Source organism: Brienomyrus brachyistius, chromosome 25 (genome assembly GCF_023856365.1).
Source record: "Brienomyrus brachyistius isolate T26 chromosome 25, BBRACH_0.4, whole genome shotgun sequence".
Classification (NCBI taxonomy): Eukaryota; Metazoa; Chordata; class Actinopteri; order Osteoglossiformes; family Mormyridae; genus Brienomyrus; species Brienomyrus brachyistius.
Genome location: NC_064557.1, coordinates 679,463 through 701,246, shown reverse-complemented (window position 1 = coordinate 701,246; position 21,784 = coordinate 679,463). Strand labels below are relative to the sequence as shown.

Here is a 21,784-nt window from a genome sequence, read left to right as displayed (position 1 = left end):
CGCAGACGCTCGCGAACTGGCGAATATGCATCAGTATTTCCTGCCCGTAGCCCCGGAGTCAGAGGCTGGGAAGCAGCACGCTCACTTACCTCCAGCTGAAACGGGACTCCTGCTGGGGGAAGAGGCAGAACAGAAGCCCCTCGTTCTGGAACAATTTCTGGGAGAAACTCCTTAAAATGCTGCTGCTCTAGTGACTGAACGAGGGAGTCCAATCCCATTCTCTACACAGTGCTATTTGAGGTGCAGCCAGCTGGAATGATTCAGAGCTTCATTCACCATTATTCTCCCGCAACCTCTTTCTCTGCTACACGGATTATAGCAGCGGCAAAAGACACAAGAAGTATTTAATCACCAACACGAGGGGGGGGGGGAATCCGGGCGGCTGCTGCCTCCGTCGCCTCCGTTAGCTGAGTGCTGCCGTCTCCCCGCGCGCACCTCGGGAAGTGAAGCACGAGCCGGTGTGGGAGAGTGATTGACACAAACAGCCAATTCCTCCAGCTAATCACGCTAGTATTTCAAGGGCTAGGAGCCATTTTGGTATCACTTAGCCGGCGGGATGTTACACATCACCACATTCTACTGGGGAAGCCAGCTCAGCGCTTCTGCTCAATATCCTTGTGCGTTTTTTCATGATTGATTGCATATTCCCAATGGGTGCCCCAGACCTGTCACCCTGCGCTCACATAACTTGTGCTAGTGCACGTTTAAAAAAATCTGGGTGGAGGGGTGTAAATAAACTGTTTCATAGATTTATTAAGAAAAAAATATATGACATGCCTAAATAATGTTGTTATTTCCGCGGTTTCTACCCTGGGGGTATGACTGAGGAATTTGAAGCTTTAATTAATATAGTTGATAGGAGATCTATGTACATGTTTTCTAATGCTTACTGAGCCATTAATTGCAAAAAAAAAAAAATGTAATTAAACTCTTACTTCCTGATTGATTTCCCTCATTTTTCTGCATATGGTTTCTAGAATGTGTCTCAGCAATGCAACAGCAATAGGTTGATGTAATCTATGTAAATGGAGACCAACACATGGCATACGAAGATGCAGGAGCGAAACGTCGCCTCGGAGGCGACAAAGTACTTCACGGTAGGTGGATCTGTCAGAAGTTCTGGCTTTCCCTTAGCAGAGGAAAGCTCTGCCACTTGCACAAAGCTACTTAGTCCTAAGACGGAAAGTATAGGAATGTAAAGTATTTATCGCCAAGGTGCATCACTCCTGGTCGATAACTTTATCAAGGGGGGATCAGAAACCGAGCCACAAAGGGGTAAATAAAGGTGGAGAGGTGCGTAGGAGGAGCTTCTGATCTTGCCACATGTTTTCTGGATGCCCTGACCACTGGCTTTCCGCTGAACGAAAACATTATCGTACATCGAGACAGACACGCGTTTGTTAGTGGAATTCGCAGAGAGTAAACACGCAGGAGTTATTTGTCCTTAAAAGAGGCCCCGGAGGTCTTGAAGGGCCACTGATTTACGATTTAAAGTGCCATTCGTGGCAGCATAACGCACCAAGGAGGGCCTTGTCTCAATGCCATTCTCCCTCATTGTGAGAGCAAGGGCTTTGAGAAGCCAGCTATTGTTCCTCATTAAAGAAGTTCCTAGATATTTCGCCGGGCCTTCATTACTGTCGGCTCATTTATACCGCAGCACTGGCAACATTCCAGGAACCGCTGCCACCCCCAAACGTGCCTGAACACCTCCAATAACAGACGCAAGTCGGCAAGTACGACACACCCGCAAAATTAAACGTTTATCTAATTGTCCTTTTTGGGTCGGCATCCCCGGTCCGCCGCCTACTGTGCGTCGCCGGGGCGATTTGCCTGAGAAAGTTGGCAGCAGCAGGGGAAGTTAATTTTGTAGCGATGAGCGAATGGCGAGGTGATTGCCTCCGATTCAGATTGAAATCCACAAACAAAGGGGACCTGGGTGCCATTGTTGTGTGGTGAAGTAGACAGTTTAGTTTTAAGGGTCTGACAATACCCCTCTAAAAATATCTTTTCAGGAGAGGATTGCCTCAGTGAATCAAAACAATCGGAGCACCCAACTTAAAGCCTCCTAGGCCGCGTGGGGGGTGGGGGTGGGGGGGGGGGGGTAGCTAAATATAAGCTATGCAGGGGATTTGCATTCACCTAGATTCAAACGCAACCCTTTAAAAATGTGGGCCATCACGCTGGACAGTACAGCATTTGGGAAGGACTTCACAACTGCATCAGCTGCCTCAGCTAACAACCACCTGACTAAAAACCTACAATTTTTCTCTCACTACTACACATAAACAACATGTAGATATTGCATTGCAGAGCAGACAAATCGTGGCTGATATAATCCTTTATAGCTTTTAATGATGCATTTATATTGCATTATAAATAAAAACTAGGATACCAGCAAACAAGCAACAATTTAAAAATATTACAACGCATGATTCATCTTTTAAAACTCCCAAGGCAGAATTACATGTCTAAACGGACAAATATTTGCATTCTATATGCTACAAAAAATCTTCAGAGCCCTAATAAAAACATTTATCTTATCTCAAAAACATGAACAGTCAACGCACGAGTTACGAAGCTTAAGTTAAAATTGCATTAATGAACTTCTGTGTTAAGAAATTGCTTTGTGATGCAAGAGAATCCACTAATTGCTGAAAAGTTTTACGTTGCATAAGCACCGCTTAAATATGCTGTCATCAAAATATCTTGAAAAAGACTGTCATGCTAGCATGAGTAATAAAGAAAGGCAAGCAGCACATCAGCTTAATTGGTTTTAAAAAAAAAAGTTTATAGAGCCGAACATAACATGCACACATAATGTTCATACCCAGTTATTAGCAATCGCAAATGAAAAAGGATGCAGTCACCGAATGTATTGTAAAGGTAAGCATATCAGCATTTAAAAAAATAAACAATCATTGTGTGCAGCGGCAGAGTCAAGTTTTAGTGATGATCTTAGACAGTGTCCAGGAGCCTACTTGAGATGTGATCTATTTTCGGTATAAATTTGCCTTGTGTATAATCAAACAAGGACAAACAGACCTGCACAAACAGTGTGATTTTGATATTTGAAGAGCGGTTTCCTATGAAGGAATCCTGTATTTGACAATGCCCTACAGGGACAAGAGGCTATTTGTTTCTTATCTCCTCCACAACTTAAACTCTTTGAACGGGAAATAGGTTTAACACCGGCATGCTTCACATTTATGCCCTCTGAGTCAATGGAATTAGGGTGAGGGAAATTTCCATTATCAAATCTATTATAAGTTTAATGGGATCTAGCAACCTCTTAGTCACAAAGGGGCGCTTGTTTTTTGCCCCTACTTATTCCAAATGCTAGCTATGACACCCCATGGCATAATATTGGTTTGGGCCAGGCAACTGTCTGCAGGGTCACATGACAGCTCTGTCCTCCTACATGTTCCGAAAGTTATTAATCTACAACCGGATGTGATTGGGAGAAGTACCCAGAGATGAGTGTCTTATTTACCACATTTAATGCGACACTTAATGCGCAGTCGAAGAGGTGTAACCAGGGATGGATTGCGGACCGGGCCAACAGGGCTGCTGCCCAGGGGCCCTTGGGGTGCAGGGGGCCCGTGGGCCCCTAGCCCAAAATAATTTGCAACGCTTATCAACAATGTATTTTCGTTTGTCTATTTTAGAGGGCCTACATTCTTTGATCCTCTGCCTACAAGGGCCCCTGACCCTATAGGGAGGGCGTTTGGCTGCCAAGGGCCCTTGAATTGTGGTGGTTGTGGTGGTGGTGCTGGTGGTGGGGGGGGGCCCTCACGAACATTTTGCCCAGGGGCCACACAACCCATAATCCGTCCCTGGGTGTAACGTAACACCGTGTAGCAGAAATAAAAATAGTCCGGAGCCCTTTTCATGTTTGATTCCAGACATTTGTCAGCGTACCGATTTATGAGGTGCCTCTGCATGGTTTCTGGTCGGAACCTGACTAGTTGTGGTCTTTGGTTATTTTCTATTGATGACACCTGAAAAAAAAGCCAGGAACCGTATGGCAAGAAGACATCTGAAGATATTTACACCATCCAGACACAGCTTAGTAAATAGTAAGAGGATGCCAATTAAAATGTATCACCGTGAAACACAGGCAAAATTCAGTTACTGCTAGCATGTTTAGAATCTGTTGAGCAAGATAACAAAAGCAGTATAATAATAATAATAATAATAATCCTGGATAGGTGGTTGGAAGATGGAAGGATGGATTGTTATACCTGGCCACAAGGATACATAATTACATGCAAATTTTATTTCACATGATTGTGTTAAACGAATACATCCCTGAAGTGTTTTCTGTTTGTGGCGTGAGGTTTACTTAGAAGGTGAACCGGTAAGTGTGAGTCACACTCACTGGCATAGATCAGTTCAGGGCGGACTAGTAGCCTGGCACAGAGGAGGAGAGAAAAGGACAAATGATAACGACTGACGTAAAAAAGGAAGACGGCATCAGAAAGCGTCTAGGCACGACTGCTTTTTGACAAACTTTTTAAATTCTCAAAATCGACGGGAAACGATTTGCACGCGGGCGATGTTTTTCATCGCTTCATCGCAAAAAAAAAAAAAGCGCTGCTTTGCCGTCTAATTCATTAATGGGTGAATGGATTTGCGAATATGCACAATTACTCACTGGCACTGCAACGGCGACTTTGAAAAGGCCATCGCCGCAGCCTTCAAAGAGACAACAACCTCTTCACGAGAAAACAAACTGACAGTTAACCTCTAAATCTCACATAAGCTCCATGGCAAGGCCTGCTGTAGTACGTTACACAATCTACTTGTGTTGCCTTGATTTTCCCTCGGCCTAGAGGAAACAAACGGGCCAAAAGCGGAATTTTTACCTTTTTCCTTTAACGTATGTGACCAACATACCAAGCAGCTCCTGCCCTATCAGTTATACTCCAAGCTGAATACAAAATGTACAGCTTCAGGCAACATAAACCTCTGGGTGACCTTATACTTTTGAGAGCCGTTCAGAGCGGCGGCTCACAGTAACGCAGAAATTTGTACATTTTAAATCACATTAAATACTGTGATGAACTGGCCTCCCATCCAAGGTGTCATCTTGTCAGGTATCCTCTGCTACTTGGCAAGGAGCCAAAATCCCGAAGACTCTGTACTAGATAAATGTATATAAATGGATTGATATAAATTTGATATAAATTTTACGATCATAAAATTATAATAGAGGACTAGTTACCACAGAAACAAAGCAAAATTACACAACTTAGATGTAACAGCGGCAGGGAAACGCGAAGTGATGAAAATGCCGAGAATGATCACATCACGCATGAAACCCCACGGTATCTGACGTTAAACTCTCTGCTTCTGAACGATCGTGGGATCGATATCTCAGAGCGTGCAGAATATACAAACGCTCCATATTTACATAATAATTGATAAATCAGCCAAGAATTTCACTGCATACAGTTGCATCCCACGAGGTCCAGTTCTTCAATACTCCAGAAATATATGCATCTTCACAAACACACGTGAGTTTGCACTACAGTCAATAGAAAGCCTGCCAACTGCAAAAATGCATGCATAGATAGATAGATAGATAGATAGATAGATAGATAGATAGATAGATAGATAGATAGATGGATGGATGGATGGATGGATGGATGGATGGATGGATGGATGGATGGATGGATGGATAAACAAGCAAATATGAATAAAAAGTTCTTAACGAGGAACAGGTTGTGTGGTTTATAAGGGGGGAACATTTGAGATTAAAAATAACATTTTGTTATATCTTTATATATTCACAGTCTATAAATATTTTACCGTTCCCATTGACTAAAGAGCTACTTGATATCTGACCAAACACTTAGCAAAGCAGCGCTATCCAAAGACTGTAAAGTTGACTTAAAGCGTGCGCTGATCGTCCTGCTCATTGGCGTCTGAAGTGTCGGCTTACTTCAGCTTGATCGCCCAGCGTTACCAAGCGAGGTCAGTCTCTACAGTCAGCGCGTATTTATAGATCCGCATTTATCTACCTTGTGTGGGAGTGCGTGCTTCCCCCCCCCTTTTTTTAAGGATAGTGAACTGCAAATCACCGCAACGTCTCCATGCATGGTGCACGATTTGCAGGTGGAGCGAATAAAAGGCCGGGCACCTTACCTGGAAGCTGGACGAGATGCTGCAAGACTACGCGAACTCAAAGCCTTTATTTAGTTTTCCCTTTTGCGTCCCGATCGAGCGTGGAGGCTGCGAGGCGGGGGAGGCTCCGACCACAAGAAGAACGAGAGTGGCAGCTTTCAGACACTCACATATACACACAGAGACACACAGACACATGCATATACACACAAAGACACGCAAACTCATATATAACCATCGACGCACACACCTGCTTCACAATAACACGCCTACGACGCGCAATCTCATGTCAACTTTCTTATTAAGAATAATAATTCTCCTTTTTGAATATAAATATATATTTCTCCATTGATTTGCATTGTTCAATAACAGGTTGTCATAAAATTGTCGCTGCCAGTTCTAAAGATAAATTATATGTATAGAAGTTGTTTCATAATGAAATTGGTATCCACAGTGTATTTAAATTTTACAGTACATTTAAAACACTCAAAAACTCTAACAGAAAGACATACTTATTTGAAGCGAAATATTACAGAAGTTCAAAACAGGCAATACTACCATTACATCTTGCCTTACTATAAATATAAAAATTCGACTAAACGAATCAAACGAACAATTTACAGCTGAATTTGGCCACAACAGACGTAAATTCGTTCATTTACCGTACACCTTATCCAGTACAAGGCTGGGGTATCATCATAAAGGCAATAAATCTAAAAGAATTATTCTAGTTCCGAAGTGTTTTTAAAGACCTTGTTTATAGCCTATTTGCAAGATCATATTCATTAACACTGCACAATTATAGTTCATACAACTTCATAACATCATTAGAAGGAAAATGATGCGCAAAAACATCATTAGAAGGACTGTAGGGTGCGTTAAAAAAGTGTACATAAGTACATAAAAACGTGCAAGACGCCCAATTGTCCTAAAAAGTCACATTTTACACATACCACAGGTGCACATATACATTTCAAAGTCAAAACAGGGAATTTAATTCAGTTTCAGTTCAAAAATAATTTTAGATAAAAGTATTATAGGTGCCTTCCGTTACCTTGGAAACTGTGCTAAAGATATAAATACACAACTACAAAAGCATTGTTTCTTCTCCTATAGTGGGATGGAAATGGGGCACTCTGCCTGCGAAAACCGAAAAAGGTTTGTGTAAGGAACACTTATTCCGAATAAATATAATGGAAATAGAGTTTTTTTTTTTACATAACAAAAAAAAAAAAAAACAATTATCCCCCAGCTTAATGCAATCAAAATAAGCAGTCATGTAATTGTTGTTTTACAGCCAGAAGCAAAGTAGTTTGCAGAAATGCGAAATAACTGAAATTACTGTTGCGATTGTAGGCACAGCCTCCGGAGGTTTCAAATGTTATGCATCTTTTATAACAGGGCATCTCCTAATTAATTCTGCTTTTGAAAGACAGAGAGAGAGAGAACCCCGTATTATACTTTCACAAAGATCTAGCAATGATGACGAACTTCAGTATGAACAGGACTGCCGTGCAAACGGAGAGCAAAAAACAAGCTTTCATGAAGTACAAAGGAAGAAAATAGACCACGTATAACTATGTATGTACATTAAACTGTGATTTACATTTAGGTAAAACGGTGCAAGCTAATCTATAAAATGGGAAAGCAGTTTGATTATTCACAGATGCTGAGCTTCTCCTGGTAGTTCTACTTACAGAATAATGTTCTGAGGCCAGAAGGAAAAATGATTGGTAGACAAAGATAACCAATCAGATTGTAGAGGAGGTGGCCCAGGCAACTAGAGGAGGCAGGACCAAGACATCTGATTGGTTGGTCCCACCTCTTCTAGTTCCTTGGACTCACATCCTCTATAAAAATAAAATTAGTTTCCAGCCACCTGACAGGGCACTTTAGTTTCTTATGCACTGTCCATGTAATAAAAGTAAATGTTGACTAAAAAGCAATTGTTAAAGCTACGTTTACCTCAGTACCACTGCACTAGAATAGATGCAGTTCAAGACAATAGAAGATGTTTGTACTTCGGCTACTGTTCAATGAGAGAGCAGTTACCGCACGCCAATCAGTGGAGCATTATACAAACTGTCAGAAAAAATGGTACATTCCTGGTATAGTTTTGTTGCCTCAAAGTACAAACAAGATTAATGTACCCTCAATGGTACAAAAATGTTTCCCACAGTCAATTTCAATACATTTTCTGTACATTACTGTACATCTACCTACAACTAGAACACGATTGGCAAACCCTTGGGGGTGCAGCCCCAGTGACAAGTAATTGTACCCTAAAAGGTACAAACCGGCACTTTTTTCTGACAGTGCAGACTGTCCTGAAGGAATCTCCTCCTAGCATCACTAGCCAGAGCTGAGCAACAGCAACCGAGCCAGCAGATCATCTGATGAAGGACCGGCACACTTGAGGAACTGACGCGTTTTAGCAACGTTCGACCTTCTTCCTATGCCTTTGCATGCCTTTCCCAAAAAGGTGTAGATGTGTGTCTCTGCAGGGTGGAGTAGTGGGTGTATTGAAAAGTAGGCATGTCAAAAGGTGAGACGTGCAAACGTGCAGGCATGTCCGAAAATGCTGTCAATAAATGATATTTCAAAAGGTGACCAAATATTCACCTGACATATAAATCAGGCGATGACTAGGATTAACAGATATCTGTAATGAAATGCCTGTTTTATATTTGTTCATATAGCATAAGACATGTGCTATGCTTGTTTACGTTTACTACCATACTTCCAGAAAATGCTAAAGAATTGAATGTGCGTGGCTCCACCCACTTCGCCGCACTCTATTCCTGTTGACACGCCCACAAATCTTTCGAGATGCACCCTTTCAACACCTTTCAACACACCCGTAGACCTTTTGACACTCCCAAAAACCTTTCGACACGTCCACGAACCTTTCAACACACCAACAAAGCTTTGACACGCCCATAAACCTTTTGACATGTCCATAAACCTTTCAACACTCTCACAAAACTTTTGACACGTCCAAATACCTTTTGACACTCCCACAAACCTTTTTACACACCCACATATCTTTTAACACTCCCACAAAACTTTTGACACTCCCACAACCCTATTGACATGCCAACAAACCTTTCGACACACTCACAAACCTTCTGACACACCCACAAACCTTTTGAGACACCCAGAAACCTTCTGACACTCCCACAAACCTTCTGACACACCCACAAACCTTTTGAGACACCCAGAAACCTTCTGACACTCCCACAAACGTTCTGACACACCCACAAACCTTCTGACTTATGAGTTGCACAGCAAGATATATGGGATATGAAAAAAGGCAAGTATGTCCAGCTATTAAATATCTCAGTTAAAACTGCTGGATCACTGTGCTATGAATTCATTCACAATACGCGTGGTCTTACTCTGAATGAATGAGGTAATTCTTTAGTACCCTGCAACAGCAAACAGTGCTCCCTAAATTTCTGTAATATGTGTCAAAGGTCTTAGCAAAAACTGGTTCAGTCACTTGCTCAAAATAGATGAACTGAAATGTTATCATGAAAACATTAAGAAGGAAGCATTCTGACCTGTGAACGGTACTATAACATAAATAGATATAGTGTAATTTTTACATATTTTTTTAAAAGATGCAGAAGACAAGGCATTAAATGAAAATAAAATCAGAATAAAATGTTTCACATATTTAAATATAGTGCACACATAGTTCTTTCCTTATAACGACTTCTATTCTTGTGTTTTTATTACATTTTCCAGCCAAAGGCAGCAATAAGAAATGTAAGAAAATTTCCTGTTTATATAAGTCAATATTTAACCCCCACGTCAAAATGACATCTTTTGGGCTGCCGATTAAAATCGGATTTTGATGTGATGTCAGCTCTTTGTGAGGACGGCTGTGAGAAGATCACCAGAGAGGCTCAACCATTCTGCGCTCCAGTTGCATCTCAGTGCTTCTGGGTAAACATGTCAGGAGACGGCATGTCAGCCACTGGGCTCCGCCTCCAATCGCTCCATGTGACGCGGGTTGAGCATCACAGGTGGCGTTTGCGCGAGACTTACTGCTACTTTTGTTTCATGGCCAAAGTTGCAAATAATGTGCATTTCCATTTAACGTCTTCATACTGTGTTGCTTCAAGCGTTACTGTGACACTAATTGTTTGTTCGTTAAAATCCAAGACAGGTGGCAGAGCGATTAGTCCTGTTGCCCTGCATTTCGGGGAATAGGGTTCAAGTCTTCGCCTCTACTTGTGTGAAATTTGCACTCATGGGAATTTTACTTACGCAGAAATGTTCTGAGGGCAAGAAGAAAAATGATTGGTTCAGGGAGATAACCAATCAGATTGTGGAGGAGGTGGGTCCGAGCAACTAGAGGAGGCGGGACCAACCAATCAGATGTCCCTCCTCCTGACTATGTAAGTAAATCTACCATAAGTGAAATTTGCAAGCATTCCTCAAGTTGTTGCTCAAAATTAACTAACGCTAACAAAATGTATGTACCGTGAGTAGGCGGCCCATCTGGGGTTATCCTACTTTTGAACCTTGGGGTGTTCCACAAAGCAATATTTCTCAGTTAACTTAAGCTAGTAGTCATTATTGTCCTAAAGGGATGCTCCTTACTGTCATGACCTGCTCGTTCGATCCCCCTGCGTGCCACGCCCCCTTGTTATCTCATGTAGAATCCCGATGTTCTCAGCTGTGCCTAGTTGTTGTTAATTGATTCTTGCATTTAGTGCTTCCAGGTTTGTCTTACCCCTGTCCGGTCATTGACGTTTTGTGTTTGTGTGATGTCCTGTGGTTCTGTCTTTTGCTAATAAATCGCAGTTTACCCGATTTCACGGTTGTGTGCTGCTTTCTCGGACGCAGTCCCTGACACTTACTTAAACTCTTATCAGGCAATCATGACTTGTAGCTTAAGCTTAAGCTAGCTTAACCTAGCTAACTGAGAAATCTTGGACTAAATACTGTCAGAATCTGTATATTTCTTATGTAATGCTTTGCAAAACAGGCAGCATACGTATTTCCTACTTGCTATTTAGCATAATATAGCTATCAGCTATTGTGTGCTACAGGGATCCATCCACCTAATAGTTAAAATTCATATTAACTTTGTGGATGCGACGCTGAATTCCTCAGCATCGCGCGCCTTTGCAGATATTTCGGGTTGATGTAGAGACCTTCAGCAGGACGTCAGTGTGAGAGAGTCACAGGGAAAACAAGTAGCCAAGTGGTAAATCGCTGAGCTCCTCATACTGTGTCATTCAGAGTATTAAGTTTGACTTTAATATCTCACCAATACAATATGGTTTTCTGTGCTGCTGTGGAGTCAAAAATGAGACCTCTAGTACAGATATTCTATATAAAACACCGGGCGTTTGGGGAAAATCTTTTAATAATGAAATTGTGTGTGTTTTACTACAGATAACCTTTGTTTTCCCCTGGTCTACAAAAAAAACTCCTAGAAAATACAATCTTCCACATTTTACACATTTGTTTGTGCACATAAACTTCCAATGTTACTGCCTGACAGTTTGAAGGCAGGACAAATTCTACCTGGATATCGCAACATGAAATGACATAGAAGATTATTAAAGAAAAAATACTTCTTACATGAATTGCCATGTTTCTTGTTTTATAACGCTTAACACGTTGTTTTTTAAAAGCAAGGTATGAGTACCACTGGTAACTGGTAAAAGGTCATTCCAAAACTTACCCAATAAATTTGGTTAAGAGCAACATATTAACAACCTAACTGTGTATGTTCCACAATATTTGACAGCAGTATTTGTATACAAACCAAGTAAAACAATTTTCTATGCTGTAAATATACAGTTATTTAAATTATTTATTAAAAAAAAAGAAAAACATGATACTTCTTAAATATTAAATACTTATGTTGACAGTTTTTGACTTAATTATCTTTATGCAGCCAATACAAACAGTTCTTGGCTACAGAACGGTAATCACTTAAGCCGAAAATTAACTGACGAAAACACGATGGCGTTGATTTAAAGATTAAAAAATCTCAGATTGCCATGCCTCGTTGGGAGAGGTGACTCAGCAAAAGCGTCACAGGAATGATGTAGCTCCAAGTGGACTGACCTTGTTTCCTCACGAAGCTTGAGTTACAACGCGAAATTAAATACGATCAACAACTTCTGCCCCCCGCTAATAAATTCCAATGTAATTACCAATGGCGATCAATACGTATCACATCATCACTCTTTCACTGACTTGATTGCTACGTGTTCATCACCTTCCTATCCCAAGAAATATAGATTTCTTGTTGATGAATCGTATGCTTATTTCACCAAAAAGAGAACGAGATGCAGGAAAGACCGTCACAGCTATTAGTAGGTACACAAGTGGCAGCAGTAGCATGTCTTTTAGAAATGTTTGGTAACGCTTTACCAACCTTCATAATGCCTTTATAATGCATTCATAGAACTTCAGTGCACCTTCATAACGCATTCATAGTCATAAGCAGCATGTAAGTATACATTAGCATCCTAACATACTTTAACAGCTTTAATGGCAAACATTATATCACTATAATGTTTGTTATTATCATATGATTCGTGTTATTAATGTATATTAAAGCTATAAAGGTGTGTTATGATGTTTGGGCATACTTACATGCTGCTTATGAATGCATTATGAAGGCATTATGAAGGTGCAGTTAATGTAAAGTGTTACCAGATGATTTAAATTTGTTTGAAATAATTGGCAAAATGGGTACAACCCTTTGACTCAATCCAGTTCTCAGGGACCACCCCTCCCAGACAGTCCACATATTTGCTCCCTCCAAGCTCCCAGCACACAAGACCCGAACAATCAAGAACAAACTAAACGATCAAGAACTCTGAATATCAAGTATCGGTGCGTTAGGAGCTGGGAGAGAACAAAAATGTGGATGGACTGGGGGTGCCCAAGGACTGGGTTTAGAAACACTGCTTTAACTGGTTTACCACTGGAAAAAAACAAAAAACAAAAAAAAATCACAATCCATTTGGAGAAATATCTTTCCTGCTGAGTATTATGATGGCTTGACCTCACTCAGATGTGCCCTCCCCCTCCTCCTCCCCCTGCCATTATCTGGGATTGGTGCATTCCGCAAGTCCAGCAGGTATCAGCCAGGTCGTGAACACTTTCACGTCTCCTCCATCCACCACGCGTCATGTTAATGGCGGAATGTGCCGGAGAACCAGGCTGCTTAAAATGCCGGCCTGCATGCAGCAGAAGAGCAGAAAAATCAGTCATAAATATGGCTCGTTAACTCGCGTTCTAAAATCTACACCAGGGCCAACAAGTTACCACAATGATGCTAAATGATGGTTGTTTAAATTACACTTACTCTATTAACTAGCAGAGCTTAAAATGGGAAGGGAAAAAAAATCGGATTTTTCATGCCACATATATATATTTTCTCACAGCGCAGTCTCCTTTACGGAAAATAATCGCGACATGAAAGAACACAATTCAAATGACATCGTTAAAACACCAAAGAACTGATTGCACATATAGCATCAAACAAGCATTATTAGCTGGCTCTGTGATTTCTTACACTTGTCCAGTTATTGTTGTTCTTATTTTCATTTTTATGACCCAGTAATGCTGTTATCATTTACGTCATTTAGTCATTTTGTAGGCACGCAATTACCGCTTTGTGCGATTATTTAAAAGCAGTTGTGTAATCTGTAAGCATTGCTAGACCCTGCTCAGTATTCACATGGAGTCTGCTTTCCTTTATAATATTGCATCGTTTGCAGAGGTCAGCGTTGGGTGTCCTCTGAAAAGGTGGCTTTGAAAGTGAATAAGTTCAGTCCCAATCTGGTGTGTGGGTCTGTGGGTTAGGACCCGATGTCCATGCTCAGGAGGTTGTCAGTTTAAATCCCATGTTTAGCGAAGTGAGCAAAGCCCTTAACCCCAGTTGCTCTGGGGACCGGCTGACCCCGCTTTCTTTTACTGTACGTTGCTCTGGATTAAAGCGTCTGACGAATAAGTACAAGCAATCACAGGATTAGAGCTTCATGGAAACATTAAGCTAGCAGCAAATTTACATGGGAAAAAAAACAAGCCAAAAAATGCAATGAAATGACAATAGGAACTGTAATGTTCATTGAATGGTGCAGAATGATGTAGCCTCAGTCCTGCTTGGGAGTTTGAGTCCCATCCTTGGCTCCCTGTGTGGAGTTAATATGCTCCCTCCGTATTGCCAGAGGTTTCCTAATGGAGTCTAAAACATTTAGTTGTGTCAGCTGATGCCTCTGAATGGCCTGGTGTGTGTGTGTGGATTACGTTTATATTACATCGTGGAGACCAAAGGACCAAATGTCCCCCGCAATGTAATAAAAACCGGTTTTGTTCCCCACAAAGATCAGTTAATGCAATCAAAAAAGTAAAAGTTTCGTATTTTGTTTGGTTACTTATGGTTAAGGTTAGGGCTGGGTAGGGGTTAAGGTCATCATGCTGGGATTAGAGTTATCCCCCTAGAAATGACTGGAGAGTCCCCACAAAGATAATTACAAACCTATGTGTGTGTGTGTGTGTGTGTGTGTGCACCCTGTGATGGACAGGCACCTCTAGCAGGGCGTCCCCTGATTCCTGCCCTATGCTTCCTCGATAGCCTCCAGCCTTATTGCAACCCTGCACCAGATAAGCAATTACGAAAGACGGATGGACGTATATTGAACATAAACTGCCTCGAGAAACATTTCCATTAATATTTTGATCCATCTGAAGGCAAAGGCCTTTCTCCCCCCCCCCAGCCGAAACACAGCGCAGTTTTTAAGCGCTCAGATGTGTACGGGAAATAGCTTCATCGGCAACGGAGTGGGGAGTTGTCTCTGTGAAAGACGGGCTAAGCTCGAGCAAGCTCAGCGCCTGGGATCTGGGCGGGAGGAAGTCCGCAGAGCGGTTTAGCTGCGGGAGGGAGCGTGGCGCTGCGTTGCGCATGCTGCTCTTTTTTAATTATTATCTAAGCAGCTCGTTGGGGCTTATTCGGTGGAGCCGGCTGAGTTAATGCCCGTCGGCGTAGCTGCCCCCCGTCACTCACCCGCGGAGAACGGGCGTGCTGTAACGGTGGGACACAACCGACATGCAGACCGGGCCGGCCAATCACAGCTGTGCCCCCGCAGAAAAATTTCGGGCACCTGCTCCTTGCCTGTGACAGAGACATGCCCAAATGCCCCCCCCCACCCCCCCGCCTTCTCTGCACTGTGTGACTCGGAGTGTAATAAATAGCCACCAGCTGACAGGAGCATGTAGCGGGCTCCGTGTATCCTTCACTTTTTGTCCTCGCCACTTCCTGCCACCTATAGCAAGGGGCGTGGGATTTAATACAACACATCAGAAAATACCTGCTCAAACCAGGCAGACTGTCTAAGTTATTACCACCACTCCTGAATCGCCCTTCCTTTAGGCCTCTGTATATATAAAATTCTATATCTACAAGAATTTCCCTGCTGGGATCAATAAAGTTTACTTTAATCTTAATTTCAATCGTTAAAAATAAAACTCTCCAAATAAAGTTCCTGTTTTTAAAAAAACCCTCTCTCTCTCTGTATAAATGAACTCCTTGTATTTAAACAACAATAAAAATTTTACTATGACAATCAGCTGTAAATCACAGAATTGGTAAAGGTTTTTATTTGCGCTCCTGTCTGCCTAATGCGTAACGGAGATGGATATGGCCGGATGAAGCCCGCCTGTCATGATCCGTAGTTATCGCACATGGGATTCTGCTCGTTTGACGGACGGACGTGTCGGAAAGCCCTCAAAGAAAACGGGGGAACCTCGCGCTCAATTACTTCTGATGTGCAGTCTTCCGTAAAGATGCATTTATATATATACATTTTTTTTTTTTTTTTGGGGGGGGGGGGGGGGGGTCAAAATATACAAATGGCAGAAAAGTTGACAGGACACAGATATCTTTGCATGCTGTGCGTACTGACAAGGTGACTTCTTCCGCTCATCTTTGTTCTACGTGGGCTGGAGTGGATCGCTTTCATACGCTTTACGTGGCTGTCACAAAATTTGCAGCCAAAGAGGTAATCTGAATGCTCCAAGGAATGGGGATATCTTCTGGATTGCAATTACCAGCTGCGAAAGAAGGCTGTGTAAACAACTCCGAGTAATTTCCATTAAAAAGTAATTAAAAATGTATATTTTATCAGTGCATAATTATCACTGCATTTTTTCAGGTACACGACGTCATACACATTGAGATGTAAATCTAAATACTGTTTTGGGTTAATATTGATACCAAGAACGAAGTACATATAAAATCTGTCAGGGAAAAAAAAGTATTGCAATCAGATGCTGTTATTATGTCTGCGATACCGATAAAAATATTTATAAAGCTATACCAATTAAGCATTATATTTTCCCTATTTTTATAGAGGGCAAATATGTTCCGCGGCACTTTGCAATCGCACGTACATCAAACATGCTGACTTGGTTCGTCTTGCAGTCGGATACGCTATCAAACGACATTATTCACACTTCTCTGGGTCTTATTAAACAGGTCAAATTTAGAACCGAGTCAACCTTTGAAATTATATGTGAGGTAATAAGTATGAAAGACAGTGATGAATGAAGTAATGAGCGGCATGATATTGTGTTATTTTAAGCATTGCGGGGGCTAAAGTTCTGCTCGCACCTTTTTAACATTGATTAATCTGAAAAGTTGCACCGCTGAGATGTTATCGATTGCGAAAACACGCTGCATTACCCGAGTCTTAGATGGTGGAAATCTTATTAACTTGAAAACTGTTGTTGAGTTTCTTTCGCAAATAAATGCAAACACAATTTCTTTTGATTAAAGGGCACATATCGGGCTCGTAGGCGATGCTTCACGGCACCCCGAAATGGAACCACTTAGGCCTGCTTGAAATTCATCCGGAACTCTTAAATCTAATAAAAGCCGGTTCGTCTCCTGCCATTAGAGGGCGTGCTCATAAACGTCCGTTTGTCTTGCTTTGTTCCAGCATCAGACAGGCGCCATATGCGCTAATACCAAAGGAAAAACATCAAGACCAATGAAGCTTTCCCTGTTTAATTTGCTTACTTAGATTACATTCGCTTCCTTCAAATTCCCCAACAATCGGGTGACACAACAAGTTCATTCACGACAGGCAGGCCCTCCTGCTGGCCTAAGCTGCTCCCCGGGAGCCCTGCTGAGGTTTTGTGCCCGATGGGGGCGAGCAGTTTCCCAGGGCCTTTACGGACCAGTACGCTATTCATTAATAACCACACTGAGCTCAAACCACATATTTACTGCATGTACAGAGACTGCAGAGAGAGAGATAAGCTACACATATACTTAACGTTGTTACGAGGCTTGAGAAAGTTTCTTAGTGATATATATGTATGCTTAAAATAACCGATTATCTGGAACAAGGCAAAAGGGCTCTGATGCTATTTTCCTTAATTCCTTCGGGTTTTACTCATGGTTTTACTTAAATGACAAACTGGGGGATCAGTGGGTTGATGATTTTTAGCGTTTCTTTATTTGTGTGTTTTATTTGTTAGCCTGCCATCTGTTCCTTTCTAGGGAAACATGCCTTGCTTACAGTTTACTGTCATTACCTATTAAAATGTTTTTTTTTCTTCCTTCCCTTCTTTTTAATGCTGGAAATTTACCAGTGCGATAACTGCGCAGGCAGTCTGCTGTACCATCACTCCCTCTGGTCCCGTGCCAACATCACCTTTTCGCATCCGTAACAATGACCCCACCCTAGTACCTGATTGGATGAGAGGATCTGTGCTCCTCTTATCCTGATTGGTTGAGCGGACCTGCGCTCCCCGCAACCTGATTGGTTGAGAGGACCTCCGCTCCTTTCATTCTGATTGGATGAGAGGACCTCCGCTCCTTTCATCCTGATTGGATGAGAGATTGCTGGAAATTAAAGAGTGCTTATGATTTGCCAGAAGAGCAGCCACACTTCAAAAAGGTTTGAGTATCAAAGTGCTGGTAGCCTGCCACATTTTGCCCAGTATGTGTCTTCTATATTGGCAGATATTTGCTAGCAGTGACATTGAAAATGACAGTATTACCCATCAACTGTGTTATATCTCAGCCCCAAGAGAGCCCTAATTATAGATATCTTTAGAAATCACTATTGACCAGAGGATTCACCCAATAATTAGTGCTTAATAAGTCAGGATTTCTTTTAAAGACATCGTTAAGATAACTGATTTCTGAGCAATCCACTTTAGACATTAAAGCCTTGTCAAGCAGAGTTTAAAAACCTTCTCAGATCAGATGTCTCAGGAACAAGATTTGACAGCCCTGTTATGGTATCAGACAGTACGCATATGTCAGAGATGCCTGGATTTGTGGTATTAAGATGCTGAGTAAAGTCATGAATTGTTCAAGGAAGGCAGCTCAAAGATGTGATTGTAAAAACAGGCCATTCAGGGTGATTTCTAGCAAGATGGATCGGGCTAGACCCCCAACACGCTAAAGAGTATGTGAAATTTCGAGATTAAGTCATCGAGTAATGATGACCTCGTGTCCTCCAAGATCACTCCATCTTCTTACAAATTATTATCTACAAAATTATCTACAAAACTTCAGGACACACCTTTCTACATTTCTGAAACTGAGCAAGTGTGAGAAAATTATGCAGCGCTCTGTGTACTGATACTGGGGTTACTGTTTGATCAGCTCTCACCCGAAAACTCTCACGCTTTTCCTGTTGTTGTGCAATTAGCTCTTACATCTTAAGCACTTCAGAGCTTTAAAAGTCGTACGTTCCAACTCAAAACCTGAGCGAAAAAGTAACACTGAAGCAATCCTGCCTTCAGCCTTATTTTTAGACCATTTAATAGATCCATGTAATTTGCTGAAATAATATTTCCATTATGTAAATTGTATCACTGGGGCCCTGCATGGAGGTTTGTGTCCAAAGTCATTTGATAAAGCAACAAAAGTCTTTAAATGAAAATATGTTTGTACTGAAAATTGTAATTAAATGTTTTGGCTACATTTTAAGTCACTTTCTGCTGGAGCTGATCTTATTAAAATATAATAAATATTTTATTGATATCAATGGTAATTAATTTAGTGTTATAATTGAAAGGCTTTATAAAATACTAAGTAGAATGTATGTTGTTTCCAATAGCAGTGCATATGTCTATATATAGAAAGCATATATTGCTTTTTTATTTTTTACAGTTTTTTGCATATTGTTTTCTTCCTTGCCATTAAAAAAATTAATATATAGTATTATTTCATTAACAGACATGTAATTCAGCATGGCGCCCCACCTATGCTGTTCCACTATGAAGGACAGTACATTAATAACGTCAAATTTAATCCCTTGATTGCCTTTTCTTCATAAACGTTTTGCGAATTAAACCTATTGGAGTGTAGGCTGCCATTCGTGTAATTTTTGAGAAGCACATTAGATGTCTGAAAATACCTGAAGCAAAGGTCTGCAAGCTGGATGAGATTTTAGTTGTATGCCAGATGAAACCTCACGGACGCGTTACCATTTGCCCCCCACCACTCCGATCTTCTTCCGAAAATCCCCCCCGACTTCCAAGTGCAAAGTTGGCAACAGCGACTACTTTTTGATTTATTACACATGTTGAGAAATTAATTCCAGTAGGTGTTTAATTGGCCTCGAAACAACTCAAATGTAAATCCTAATTAAAGATGCACAGACCAGGATGAGTCACTCATTAGAGGGAAGTCTCTGCTCCTGCCAGCATTCACTCCCCCCCCCCCCCCCCCCATGACTCGCACCACCACTATCCTCCACACGCTACCGACTGGGTGTAACGCGACAAATCCAGAACGGTCAAATCTATCACCGTCCCAAAGTCACGAGTTGCAAAAAAAGACTGCGAATCATCTCTGTGGAGAGTCCGACCAACCGACTCGAAAGTACGAAGCCAAGTATAGCTGCGGAAAAAATGAAGAGACCACAGCGTCATTTTTTCGCTTCACTCATTCCTCAATATATGGGTGTGCGTCTGTGCAAACTACACATTCTTTTGTAAACTGCAGCCTGGCTCTTCCCTGCTTCTCATTAATGAAGGGCTTCTTCCTTGCTTTGTGGGACTTCAGTCCTGCTTCTATGAGCCTGACACACACTGTCCTAGCAGTGCACTGCACACCTACACTTAATGTTTCCCATTCCTTTTGAAGGTCACTTGAGGTCATCCTCTGATTTATGACCCTTATGAAAATTCACTATGCTTTCCTATGGTTTTCATGTGGTAACCATAGTTTTACTATGGTACCTCATGGTCCTACACAGAGTACTACCATGGTTTATCCATAGCACTTCATGGTAGCTGTGGTACTTCTATGGTTTTACAAAGAACCCAGCAAATGTGCCCTTGCGGGGCCCATCCGGGCTTTTGTCTGGAAGTGTGGACTAAGGCCAGCCGACACCAAACCTAAATGGGCCCATTGCGGACTGTGATGAAAATAATGATATTGCAAAACACTGTATTACAAGCACTTTTTTTAAATTGTACAATCTTTCGATAGACTGTACATTGGCTGTAGAATTTATATCTTTAAAATGATTTCATTCAACATTTCTTTCAACATTGAACACACACACACACGCAAGCAATCTTTAATCTCGAATATCTGTCTCTCCTTCTGTTCCTCTCTCTTATACACACAGAGTCAGACCCAGTGATTCCATCCCAGACAACTGAGAATGAGACCTGAATGCCTTGCATGTCATTTAATAAAAATATATACAGATTGAACGATTCTCCTCCTCTTATGATTTTTGGTAGTTAGATGGAAGCATGAAGTAGGATTTTTAATTACATTTGCTGTCACATTACAAATAGCCTATTAATTGTTTGATGTCTGCATTATTGCACTACAGTTTAGTGAAACCAGATTAATGGAGCTAGAGATTTAAATAAGAAAACCCTGGTTTGTAAAAAGCATGGTTTGGAAAGACCATGGTAAAACAAAAACCATGGTTTAAAACCAAGATTATACTAGGCTTTAACTGTAGCATGATAAAACCATAGTTATGGTTTCCATAGTTACCCAAAAAACATGAAAAATGGCAAGCCCTTGTAAACCATGGTAATTTAAACATAGTAAAACCATGGTTAACTTTCATAAGGGGATCTAGGCACTGCCGGATAAGCTGACGGTCATCTCTGGCATTATAAAGTCCCTTCTGCCCTCCACCTGGCTGCTTTTTGGTTACTGCCAGTGTCTCCTGCTTCACCTTATTCTTGTGTACTGCTGTCCTAACTTTGAAACTTTCAACCTAGAAGCAACCTGCTGCTCAGCATAACTATCTGCCAGCAGAAGCACGAGTAAACCAGGATTTAAAAAAATGCAGATTTGTTTAAAAAAATAGAGTGGCATCTATTTTTTTTCCCCGCTGCCGTATATCATCCTCTGTTTTTATGGAAAATGAATAAAGCTATTTTAACAGTTCACGGAACGTGCCATTTAGCTACTTGGTAGCTAAAGTGAACCTTACGAACGGCATGCTGAGAGAGCGCACTTCCCCCTCCCATGAAACTGTAAACCGCATCCCTCATCTTCAAGCTACTGCATTCTGTAGATCCACCAGCTAAAACACCGACGTCGGAGCGACTTCCTGTTGTTGTGGTCGCCCCTAACCAATCAAATCGCATTCTTCATGAGGCCGAATGCCAATTAGCTGCA

The 21,784-nt window shown here is 41.5% G+C and overlaps 1 protein-coding gene across 3 annotated transcripts in view; it reads right to left on the bottom strand.

Annotated features, from left to right (window-relative positions):
• The window catches only part of ndst3 (N-deacetylase/N-sulfotransferase (heparan glucosaminyl) 3), a 139,676-nt gene that overhangs the window by 74,756 nt on the left and 43,136 nt on the right, over positions 1-21,784 (bottom strand). Inside the window, exon 1 of one of the 3 annotated variants that reach the window (XM_048995753.1) lies at positions 6,148-6,204. The exons of 1 other annotated variant lie outside the window; for it this stretch is intronic. The gene's annotated coding sequence lies outside the window, so the exon portion shown is untranslated. Of the gene's footprint in view, positions 1-89; positions 692-6,147; positions 6,205-21,784 lie in introns of those variants that run through there. One more of the 3 variants, XM_048995751.1, reaches the window with a different exon arrangement.